Genomic DNA, 12,589 nt, shown 5'->3' with positions numbered 1-12,589 from the left:
AAAGAGTAAAAGATTAAGTTATTCCGAAAATATCGGCTGATTTTTAAAAAATAAGCCTATATTCTTGAAAACCTGAACTTATAACAAAGATTTAATTATTCAAAACATGACCCCCTGAACAGCTATGCATTACTCCCCTTGTTTAATAAAGCCATTTATGCCTAATCGATAAAAATCCAAAAATTTTGATGCCGAGAACTTGAATTCAGTTTTGGCCTTCGTTTTGGATAGGAAGGTTTTTTGTCCTTAAAAATTTATCTCGATGCTTAAAAAACTGGTAGTCGGTCGGTGAAAGATCAGGAGCATATGGAGGATGTGGAAAAGTCTTGTATTCTAAGTCTGTGAGCTTCTGCAGTGTTACCCAGGAAACATAACAGATTCTAATTAAGGTAGAAAATCAGTTTTAAGTTCAGTGGGTCAGTGGACATCATTTCCTCCGGTACGAGACTGTTATTTTATTTTATCGCCCCCTAATGTATAAAAAGCAAAGGTGACACTGGCTACGTTTGAACCCGGAACGTAAAGAAATGGAACTGACAAACACTTCATCACATTTCTTTCACATGTTTAAAACATTTCTAGCAGTTCCTTGCTTTTGTTTTGGATAATAATTCAAACTCAACTAAATGGGTTAACGCACAAGTCATGTTAGTATTAAGGTTTAACGTAGTTAAGAGGCAAACTCGGCCCGAAGGTGATAGAATTTAATAGACAGACTATTATTTTGTAAGAAAGGCAGAGACCTGGCAGAATGGTTGCCGCGCCGAGCAAAATGCTTGGCACATTTAGTCCAACTTCACGTTCTGAGTTCAAGTTCCGCCGAGGCCGACATTGCCTTCATTCTTCGCGGTCGATAAAATAAGAAACGGTTAAGCACTGAGATCAGTGTAATTGATTTACCCCTTACCCAAAATTGCTGGCGTTGTGCCAAAATTTGAAATCAATATTATATTATAAGATATTGGAAATTGTTATTCCTCGAGATATTTATCATCTGAAGTAGATAAAATATGTTCAAGTAATTGTCACAAATTAAACATATAATTATATGTATGTAATTAATTAATGATTTGAAAAGTCATCGAGAAGGAAAGGTTTTATTAAGTGTAGGTTGTTCATATATATAAGCATTTAAAAGCATTTGTTCTCGTGAAAGAATCCACTCTTTTCCGTGTGTTTTTACTAAGTCGTTGTCTGAATGCTGTTTCCACCCTTCCTTCCAAAAGGTCCTCACATCCTGCAAGAAAAGGTCACAAATACTTGCTATGTCTTTTTTTACTAAGCCTTAAAGTGGTATCTGCGGCCCTGGTAAAAAAAGAAAGAAAAATAAAAGAACAATAAATATTTATAAGAAATAAAGAAAAGGTGTTACGAAATAAATTACCAATAAAACAAGGATTTTTGGGGTTTTTTTTACTTGATGGGTTTTGAAGAAGGAGCAGTAATGGCGGTCCTCACAGGACTTCCAACATCGACAAGATTGATTTGATTAATTTTCCGATACACCTCTTAACAAATACCGTAAATTTTAGTCCAGAAATGTATAGTAAATATGTATTTGGACGAAAATATACGTCCACTGTACACTGAGGTATCTGCCACTCATTTCTAAACCGAAATACTTCGGTCATAGTGTACATTATTTACATTATTTACATTCGAAAGATATTTGTCCTCATCTTGTTTGTTGTTAACAGAACGTTTCGGCTAATATACCCTCCAGCCTTCTTCAGGTGTCGTGGGGAAATTTCGAACCTGGGTTCTCATTCCTAAGATATTTTTCGATGTTATTATTATTATTATTATTATTATTATTATTATTATTATTATTATTATTATTATTAGTGTTCGGTTCACTGCTTGGAATCGAATGTAAATAATGTAAATAATGTACATAATTCCTCATCTCTTAAATATAGAACTTTATTCCTTTATGGTGTTGTTCCCGTTTTCTATCACCGACTATCAGTAAATGCCATTTCTACCAGTAACTTCAAAGTAAAACATAACTGATCCAAAAAATAATTTGTATATTTATTATTCCTTATATAAAGAGTCGAAATAAATAATTTTAAAATATAGTATTTCTCGCATGGAAATTGAAGCAACATGTGTATGTTAAGAGATTAAAATGCTAGAAGTGGACATCTGTAGGACACACTGATCAAGGAAGAGATTCCATAGAATCCAATGTTCAGGGTAGACAGGTTTGGGTGTTGGGAGTAGTTCAACGTGGGAGGGATGGAGACAAGGTTAATGAGAGAAAAAGAGAGGAGTGAGAAGTCAGTGCTTGAGGAGAGATACCTTGAGACCAGTCACTACTGAGGACCTGTAATGGTCAGCCTGTAATGACATGCATAAGATCTGGTCATCAAATCTAAGTAGGGACTTCAAACTTGAAATCTTCAAAGCCACAGTCGAACCAATTCTACTATATAGCTCAGAAACCTGGACGTTATCAAAGAAGCTTGAGAGGCGGTTGGATGGAACCTACACTCGCCTCCTTATGAGAGCTCAAAATCTCTCGTGGAGGAGTCATCCAACCAAAATGCAAATATATGGGAAACTACCACCTGTGTCATCTCTTGTGAAAGGTAGGAGAGTCCAGTTTGCTGGACATTGTTGTAGAGCTGAAAAAGAGGTAATTTCTACTCTTCTCCTCTGGAAGCCATCTACTCGCAATACCAGAGGGCGCACACTCTCCTACCCTGATGTAATCTCCAGGGATACAGGCATCCAGCAACAGGACCTCCGTAATGCCATGATGGACCGTGAATTCTGGCGTAGCATGGTAAATTCCATTGTCTCGACCACGGTCGAACAATGATGATGATGACTGAGGACCAGACGCTATTATGGTATCTGTTAAGAACGAAGAGGGAAGAGATACAGCATGTCTGTGGGTGCCAAAGGTCAGAGTTTGCTTTATCTTTGGCTGCAGTCAGAATGTCTGTGAATGTCCTATAAATACACACATATACACACATCTGGGTGCGTTCATTTATTCGACAATGAAGAGAGAGTTTGTAACATTATATGACTGATGTGGGAATAATTGACAGCATATATAAAATTAAATGATATAGAGATCAAACGGAATGAACTTAAAAATCAATCAAAGCATACACATTAAAATGAAATATCCTTGATTGAGTCTCACTTCATTTCGATTACGTTATGTGTTTTATATATTTATGTATTTTTTATTCAGTCTGTTGCGCTCTTTTCGTAGTTTTTGCACCGAAACCCATTATCGATCTATTTACGGAATAGTTCTATAATTCTTTTCGATGTAAATGTTTTCCACCCATGATCCTCCTGTGTTTTAGCATATCACTGACTATGTTATCCAGTTGTTATCTTGCTGTTTTTAGGTCATTAGGGAGTGGTTGGAGGGATATTTGGCTGCTACGTCACAGAGACACACACCGCTTAGAGGATCGCTTTTTGGTTTTTCTGAAAATTCAGTCTTTTTAAGGAACTAACGACGCCATTCATTCATTCATTCATCCATTCAGAAGGTCGACCTTATTGAAACTTGCGCTATATTCATGCTATTACACACACAGACACACACCTACAAACACGCACACTCATGCACACAACTCGAACACACACACAGACACTCACTCACTGTCACGTAAATAGTAAAACAAGAATAAGTGGCTGCACTTATGCGCATGCGTTAAGTGATGGGTAATATAAAAAAAAACTTCAATTTAAAAAATACACTTTTCACTATCCAATCACCATAACTACCACCTGTATCTTCGTCACCACCACCACTATCATCATCTCTCTTTCCCCATCTCTCTCTCTCTTCCTCCTCTCCCCCTCTCTCTGCTTTTCTTTAACCCCGCCATCAGAACATCATCCCTCTGCTAAAATTATTCATGTGTGTTTGTGCGGGGGTTGTGCAAATATATATATATATGATTTTTAGAAATGTCTTACTTGTCAAACATGTTAAGCGAAAAGCTACATTTAGTGTCAGACTGGAAGCGAACGCTCTCTTTTCCTCCATTCTCAATATTCAGACTTCATTTAAGACGCAACCCACATCATGAAGCCAAGATGACCTCAAAATGTAGGCCAGACATTTGTCTGAGTCAGAAAAATAAAAATAAATTCAAATGAAATATAAGAGAAGTATAACATAACATTTGAAAGCGATTTTTAAATATTTTTTTCTCCAACTTTATAACTAAAGAAAAATAAAACCTCATATAAATAGAACTTTTTTAACTGATTTCTTTTTTTTTTAGACAAAGAATAAGTTATATCTAAACCAATATAGCAAATGTGTATATTTTCTGTTTTGGCTATATTTTAGACGTTTTTGAATGTGGTTGTTATAATGTTTAGTAATTGACAGAACTATAGATCACGAACATTCAGACAATATCCTGTAAACACGGTGTAAAAATTTCGCAAAGGGAAATCGATCATAAAAATGTTAGCTGGAACTAGGAAGTATCGTTAACTATATTGAGAACACCCATCATGCCTCACACACTTACGGTCCTCATATTCTTCTTTCTCTGCATCACCTGTTTACTTGATTTCATTTCAAACAACACCTGCTTACGTTCTAATAATACCAGCCGTCCTTCTCGATCTTTCCATACCCAAGCGTCATCCACCTCGGTTCATGTGACTCGTTATCTTTCTGTTTTATCCTCACACATATCTGCTACATCATTGTTAGGCCATGCGCACCGGTATTCCCTTGTTGTCTGCTTTTCCTACAGTTATACAAAAATATCGTTTACTGCATCGATCTGATTGCTGTCGAAAAACCTTCAAAGGACGTTAGTTGTTAAAGATATTAGTAACTTAAGAAGGTAAGAAGTTATTGTATTTCTATGTAGCTGATGGTTGTTGGTTGTTGGTCTCTTGAGAGACGTTGACATTCAAGCCGCACCCATCATTTATTTTTTCAGGCATAGTGTACGGTAGACTACGTTATCCAATGTGATCGTCTTTAGACGAGAGAGTGTAATATGAATGAGATTCTGTCCGAAGTTTCGTAGAGAGGCTTTCGTCATTGCCTTACCGTACAACTATTTATCAGAAAACACTCAGGGACTGTATTACTCTTCGACGAATGGTCACAGCACAAAATATATTCCAATTTTGGAAATATTTCTGAGACCACAAACTGTTCCCTGACATTATGCTGTTTGACTAATGAAACTGTCTGACTACTAAAATATAAGATGATTATTTGTATAGATAATATATCAAGTTGTTCAGGAGTGTACAAGTATGTATGTGTGTACAAGTGTGTATGTGTGTGCACTTGAGTATGTTTTGCATAGTTGTATGTTAGTCTGAGGGCAGTTGACGTGTGACTGTTGCGGTGTAATTCATTGATGAGATTTATCTTTCAGTTTTAAGTGTCTGCCTCCTCATCTTTATCCCAGTCTTTTAACATTTGTTACATTACTTGTTATATTAACAGTCATGGGGAGATATGACTATAACCTTTCTTACATTTAACAGCATTTTAATGCGACAAATTCACTCTGCTATAAGTTTACACATTGTTATATCTAAGAGGAATTTAGCACTTAACATTAGGAGGCGTTGGCCATTATAAATATATTTTTTTCTAATAATTATCGGGGGTTGGGTTTTATAAATTTACTTCGTGTTACACATAACATGTGTTATGTATTGTAAGTGTACTAATGTTAAATGTAACAGGAGTTACATCATGTGATATATATTATCAGTTGCAAGTTATCAATTTACATCTTGTCATATTTAACACAAGCTATCTTTTATAAATTGACTTCACATTATATCTATCATATGTTATGAATTTAATCCTGGTTATATCTAACAGGAAGTGAATATCGTTAGTATATTGTAGTTATATCTAAAACAAACTGGATGCTATGAAGGTCTTGTATTTATCAATAGTTCAATGTTATAAACCTACGCCATGTTGCATTCAACAAGAGTTACATGCTATAAGTTTCTACCTTGTTATATTTAGCAGGTTTTAGTTATTATATAAATCTCTTCTTTCGTATTTTTGTCTTGAGGATATATTATCAATATCAAATAGATTGGTGACGGTTTCTTTTCCGATTTTCCAGTAACCTTTCATTTCTTGTACAACATTATATCTTCTCTTCAGCCCCTTTTTACAGGTGTAAAATAATCTATTCTTTTTTGTTTTGTTGTGTCTGATATTTGCCCTGCTATATTTTGATACCTGTCTTAACTGAACATCGCCAACTTTTACACCACATTTCAATGAAACATATACATTAACGCCTGCTGTTCGTTTAGTCATACTTATAAATTACTCAAAAATATTCTCTCAAATTTTTTGCAATGTACTGTTTTTTAACAAATCTCCTGGGCTGTTATTTGTTAATATCTTGTTTTAGTGCTGTAGTAAATGTGATGTGTACAAGTGTGTGTGTTTGTGTGTGTGTGCTCTTGAGTATGTTTTGCATAATTGTATGTTATTCTGAGGGCAGTCGATGTGTGGCTGTTGCGGTGTAATTCAGATATATAACATTTCATACTTCACCTTCATACCGAGTTTTCTTTAGGTTGTACAACGAAATGTAGAAATATAGAAACACACCCATTTTTATATATTACTCCTTTTTATTTACATTTTTACAATTTTTTTGTCTTTTAGGGTTCAGAATGTCATCGTTTTCCGGTCCCCGTATATTAGGGGCTAATCCAACATTGTTTTCTAAGTATATTAGATAAACGGTTTTTACGTTTAGCCAACAAATAATATCTGCTTGTTAATTGGATTCATAATAATTTTTGTTTCTCTGACTGCATTAAGCTCACTTGTATTCAATAGTTTTCGTGCTTGTGTCACTAAACATCGAATCGTCTGGACAGTCATCTTCCGTAGTTTCGAAATTGTTTGCAGTGCAGGTCCATATCAGAAAGTGTGTGAAAGAACGTTCAAAACAGCGACCTAGGCGTTTGAACAGTCTCCTGGCTTTACGTGGCATTTTCACCTCTAAAACAGATTCACGGTACATAACCCATACACATGCACATACACATGCAATGTACAAAACAACAGACGAAGTAGAAGTTATTTTATTCAACAAGAATTTTTTATTTTAAAAAAAAACTACATAAGGTGTATTACGATAAGAATTCAAATTATAGCGTCAATTTGACAAGAGAAAGATTACAGAGTAAAAAGGGTTTCAGGAACTATGCATTGATACGTCATGTTCCTCTTATGATGCATTTATTTCAGAGAAGCCACAAATTAACAGAATGTTATAACGTCGGATACAATGACTCATGGCATTCGCTTCGGATGTCTGCAATCTGATTTCAAATCATGGTATAGTCAAATTTATTTTTATGTCAATTCAGTGTCGTAAAATGAATTGTCAGTTTATTCTTCTTTCACTGTTTGAATTTTAGATGGCTTTCAAATGTCCAGCTCTGTCTGTTATAAAGGCAGACGTCTGTATGTGAATAACCAGCCAGTTACACGCGATTATCACGACTAGGATTTCTTGCGATGGAAACTACTGTCTGCTCATTGCCCCGACCGACGAAGAATCTTCTCTTTATTTCCGACTAATTCATTGCCTTCGCTTAATAGATAGTCACACACACACACACACACAGACAAAAACGCGTGTGCGCATGGCGTGTGCATGCAGGATTTATATGTGATCAATAAGTTTCATGTCTCTGATAATACAATAGTCGAACAAGCGTGTATAGCGTACCGTGTATTATCCAGCAATCATTAGGTTCAAAATACAACATGTCTGTTCTCTGAGAAAAAAAACGAGAGAAAATAAAGAACGAAAGGATAAGATTTAATGGAAACAGGAGAACGAGCACAAATTTTATTTACCTTTTTCCATTTAGTTTTTTTTTTTTTTTTCCATTTATCATTATTTTTCATAATTAAGGCGGTGAGTTCGCAGGATCGTTAGCTCACTGGACGAAGTACTCAGCGGTATTTTGCCCGTCTCTACGTTATGAATTCAAATTCCGCCGTGGTGACTCTGCTTTTCATCCTTTCAAGGTCGATAAATTAAGTACGAGTGAAAACTGGGGGCGATGTAATCGACTGGTCTCCTCCTCTAACATTTCTGACCTTTTCTGTTTTGTAGAAAGGATTGTTTTCCGACATTACTGGTTTTATTTTTTTCCAGAGAACATTTAAGTTTTGTTTGTACTCTTTAATCTTTTACTTGTTTCAGTCATTTGACTGTGGCCATGCTAGAGCACCGCCCCTTAGTCGAGCAAATCGACCCCCAGGACTTATTCTTTGTTAGCCTAGTACTTATTCGATCGGTCTCTTTTGCCGAACCGCTAGGTTACGGGGACGTAAACACACCAGCATCGGTCGTCAAGCGATGTTGCGGGGGAACAAACACAGACACACAAACATATACACACACACATACATATATATACATACATATATACGACGGTCTTCTTTCAGTTTCTGTCTACCAAATCCATTCACAAGGCTTTGGTCGGCCCGCAACTATAGTAGAAGATACTTGCCCAAGGCGCCACGCAGTGGGACTGAACTCGGAACCATGTGGTTTGTAAGCAAGCTACTTACCACACAGCCACTCCTAACTAAATTATATTTACTTCTTCATCATTCACTGGTTCGAGTACGTTTTGTGCTGATCCTACTAACAAAGGAATAGTACACTATCCATACATACATACATCCATCCATCCATACATACATACATACATACATACATACAGACAGACAAATATACATACATACATACTTGCATTCATACATACATACATACATACATACATACATACATACATACATACACACATACATACAAATATACATACATACATACATACATACATACATACATACATACATACAAATATACATACATACATACAAATATACATACATACATACATACACATATACATACATACATACATACATAATACATACATACATACAAAACAAGACATACAAATCTACACATATACATGCCTACGTACAAAATTACCCGTTTGATGTCATTGAGATTCCAGTAAAGGTGCCATGGGTTTAAGCAAGAAACCGGCTCTTTCTCTATTGGCAAGAAATCTTGAAAGGAAACCCCTCGTATACTTGTGTGCGGCTCATACAATCCGCTCCATAGGTTGTCTGCAACTTAGCGTAGGCGTCTGAGCAGGTATCGCCATGACAACTTTCACTGTCTTGGTCAATGCGACGATCATACGTTATACTTGTTCTAAGCACTGCTGTAAACAGGGGGAGTCAGTCAGAACATTAAAACTTAGTGTTTATGTACAGTACTGCTGAAGGTGAATCTGAGCCAAGCGGCTTTACTCCTCGTACATTAGATTCGTTACTATCGCAACAGTCCAGATACTTGCGGATCAAACCTGGTATAGAGCGAAGAAATGAATGCATAAATAAGATCCGCTCGATATTCATAGATTTTACGGACTGTACTGTAATAATTCCAGGAATACGGACTATGATCTTAAGAAATACATCATTTGTGGAAACGCGCGTAGCGATGCATTAAACTATTCATAATTACATCGATGGATTATTATTATTATTATTATTATTATTATTATTATTATTATTATTATTATTATCATTATTATTATTATTATTATTATTATTTTATTATTATTATTATTATTATTATTATTATTATTATTATTATTATTATTCTATGTTTGACTTTTGCTTTATATTTGTACAAGTTGGCTCCAAGTCTCACCCAGAGACCTCAAGAGACAACAGGATTGGAAGTTCATGTTGTTGTTATGCCTAGTGTGCCATATATTTGGGGGGTGGGGATGTTGTACTAATGAATGTCTAAAAAAAAGTTTTTTTTTTTTTTTTTTTTTAAACCGAAAATTATGTTTGTTTTAAACCTTGAGATTACATAGAGAGTATTTTGCGTAGGATATGAGCAGTTCCCATGAGCACTATCTTTTGAACTTCTGCCATTTTTGGGTTTCCTGGTATCTGAGTTAGGTAGCTATCAGCCCTTTTGCTATCATTCCCAGGGCACCTATGACAACAGGTATTGTTTTAGTCTTCAGCTTCCACATTTGCTGATTTCTATTTCAAGATCTTTATATTTGCTCAGTTTTTGGTAGGTCTTGACAGATACGTTTATATCGATTGGGACAGTCATATCAATGAGGAGGCATGTTCTTTGTTTGAAGTCTTTCAATATGATGTCTGGCCTATTTGCATCTATCTTCCTGTCAGTTTGAATGGTGAAGTTCCAGAGGAGTGAGATGTGGTCATTTTCAAGCACTGGGGGTGGTTTGTGTTCCCACCAGTTTTTTTCATGGGGCAAATCCAGGTTTTTACAGATTACCCAGTGAATATATTGTGCAGCTCTATCGTGCCTGTTGAGATACTCTGTAGGCGCTAGAAGACTGCACTTGGAGACCACATGGTCAATGGTTTCATTTTGTTGCTTGCATACACGACACGTTGGACTGCTTCTGTCTTTAATATGTTGGCCTGGTAGTTTCTTGTTGGTAGGCATTGATCTGAGCTGCTATGATAAACCCCTCTGTTTCAGATTTTAAGCCATAGGCCATTAGCCATTGATGGGTCAGGGCTTTGTCGATATCTGCATTATTCGCTCTCTTTGGGTATTTGCCATAGAGAGGTTTTTCTTGCCATTTATTATTCAGAATATCTAAGGCCGCAGTTTTGGCACGGGTTTTCATGCGCCTAGCTTTTTCTGTGCTTGTTTCTTGTATATCTATCTCTAATTCCGAAATTGGTTGTATTCGGAATTCACTTAGATATTCCTTTGCCTGTTTTGTGACTGAGTATGATGCTTTCTTGTTTTCATGTTTTGAGACAAGTTTTAGCATCCAGTCCTCAGAGTTTTTCAGGTAGGTGTCTAGGCCAATTGTAGCAATCTTCATTGTTATTGCCAGTTGCAAAAGGCCACGGCCTCCCTCTTTTTGGCAGATAGAGTCGTTCTGTATCTGCCTTAGGGTGGTGCATTCTATGCATTGTCAACAGTTTCCTTATTTTTCTGTCGAGCTGACATATTTCAGTAATTGACCAGTTAACAATATTGAAACTCTAAGTCACGACTGTATAGCAAATGCATTGATTGCTTCGATCCTGTTTCTTGCATTCAGCTCTGTCTTGAGTATTGCTCTCACTCTTCGATAGCATTCTCTCCTGATCCTTTCCTTCATCTTGAATGCCTTATTCCGTTCCCTTCAATTACCCCTAGGTACTTGTAGCTCTCCGCTGGGTCTAGTTTCTTTTATGACATTCTGTTGGTCAAGGTTAACGTTAGATGTTTCTGTCATTTTTCCTTTGATAAAGGTAGCCTTTGCACATTTATCGAGGCCGAATTGCATTCTGATATCGTCACTGAATTGTTTGACTATCGCTAGTAAGCCCTTGAGTTGTTGATCATTTTTTGCAAAAAGCTTTAAATCATCCATGTAAACGAGATGATTTATATTTTTATCAAACATTTTATACCCGTACTGCGCGTCATTGAGCAGCTTGAGAGAGAGGTATTATTAAGATAAACAAAAGAGGAGTGGTGACAGTGAGTCACCCTGGAAAATGCCACACGAAATTTTTACATCACCAGCATTTAGGGATTCACTGTCACTGTTCAGAGTTAGTGTGGTTCTCCATGATCTCATACTTACAGTCAAGAAGTTTCGCAGAGTTGGTGCTATCTTATACATTTCAAGGCATTCCTAATCCAGCTATGTTGTAGGCTATCAAAAGCCTTTTTATAGTCTATCCAGGCTATTGATAAGTTTTTGTGTCGTTTGTGACAATCTTCTAAGATCATCTTATTGATGAGTAGTTGGTCTTTACAGCCGTAGGATCCACGTTACATCCTTTCTGTTCATTAGGGAATATGCTGCTGTCTGTAAAAAAACTATAGGTATATTCCGTCAGGACAGATGTTAGTGTTTTGTACATAGTTGTTAAGCAGGTTATGGGTCTATAGTTTTTTGGTTCATTTGTTTCTTCACTTTTTGGAAGCAGGAATGTTAACCCATTAACTAGCAAGGAGGCATCCTACTAGGGTGTTGCAAAACATCATTGTACAGTTCTGTTAGCAGTTCATGGCTCTCTGGGAAGGCATTCAGCCAGAAGTTAGGAATTTTATCCTTCCTGGAGACTTCCATTTGCTTGACCTCCTGAGAGCAGATCTTATATCTTCTACCTTGACACCCTCCCACTTTTGCTCTTCTAAGGGTCCAGTTCTGTAGATATTCTGTCAATCCAGGGGGCCTTTTCGTTGTGTGTTTTTTCTTCTGCCCAGATTTTATTCCAAAATCTCTGCACTTCTTCTTTTGATGGTACAGACCTTGCAGTAAACGCTGTTTTTCCTATTTTCCTATCTTCCTATCTTATTATTATTATTATTATTATTATTATTATTATTATTATTATTATTATTATTATTATCATTACTATATTATTATTATTATTATTATTTATTATTATTATTATTATTTTATTATTATTATTATTATTATTATTATTATTATCATCATTACTATTATTAGTATATATTATTATTATTATTACTAT

At 35.9% G+C, this 12,589-nt stretch overlaps 2 long non-coding RNA genes across 2 annotated transcripts in view; one reads left to right on the top strand and one right to left on the bottom strand.

The window, feature by feature from the left end:
- Positions 1–1,094: 1,094 nt before the first annotated feature.
- Positions 1,095–6,798, bottom strand: LOC118761358. Its single transcript, XR_004997313.1, has 4 exons — positions 6,551–6,798; positions 4,551–4,800; positions 3,955–4,104; positions 1,095–1,305 (listed from the first exon to the last, which is right to left on the bottom strand). It is a non-coding gene; the product is annotated as an uncharacterized LOC118761358 (long non-coding RNA).
- Positions 6,799–7,273: 475 nt separating this feature from the next.
- LOC118761359 overlaps positions 7,274–12,589 on the top strand; it is an 11,481-nt gene continuing 6,165 nt past the window's right edge. The window contains exon 1 of the long non-coding RNA XR_004997314.1: positions 7,274–7,345. This is a non-coding gene — a long non-coding RNA (uncharacterized LOC118761359). The remainder of the gene's footprint in view (positions 7,346–12,589) is intronic.

Source organism: Octopus sinensis, unplaced genomic scaffold, assembly GCF_006345805.1.
Source record: "Octopus sinensis unplaced genomic scaffold, ASM634580v1 Contig12574, whole genome shotgun sequence".
NCBI lineage: Eukaryota > Metazoa > Mollusca > Cephalopoda > Octopoda > Octopodidae > Octopus > Octopus sinensis.
This window is presented reverse-complemented; position numbering and strand designations above follow the sequence as displayed.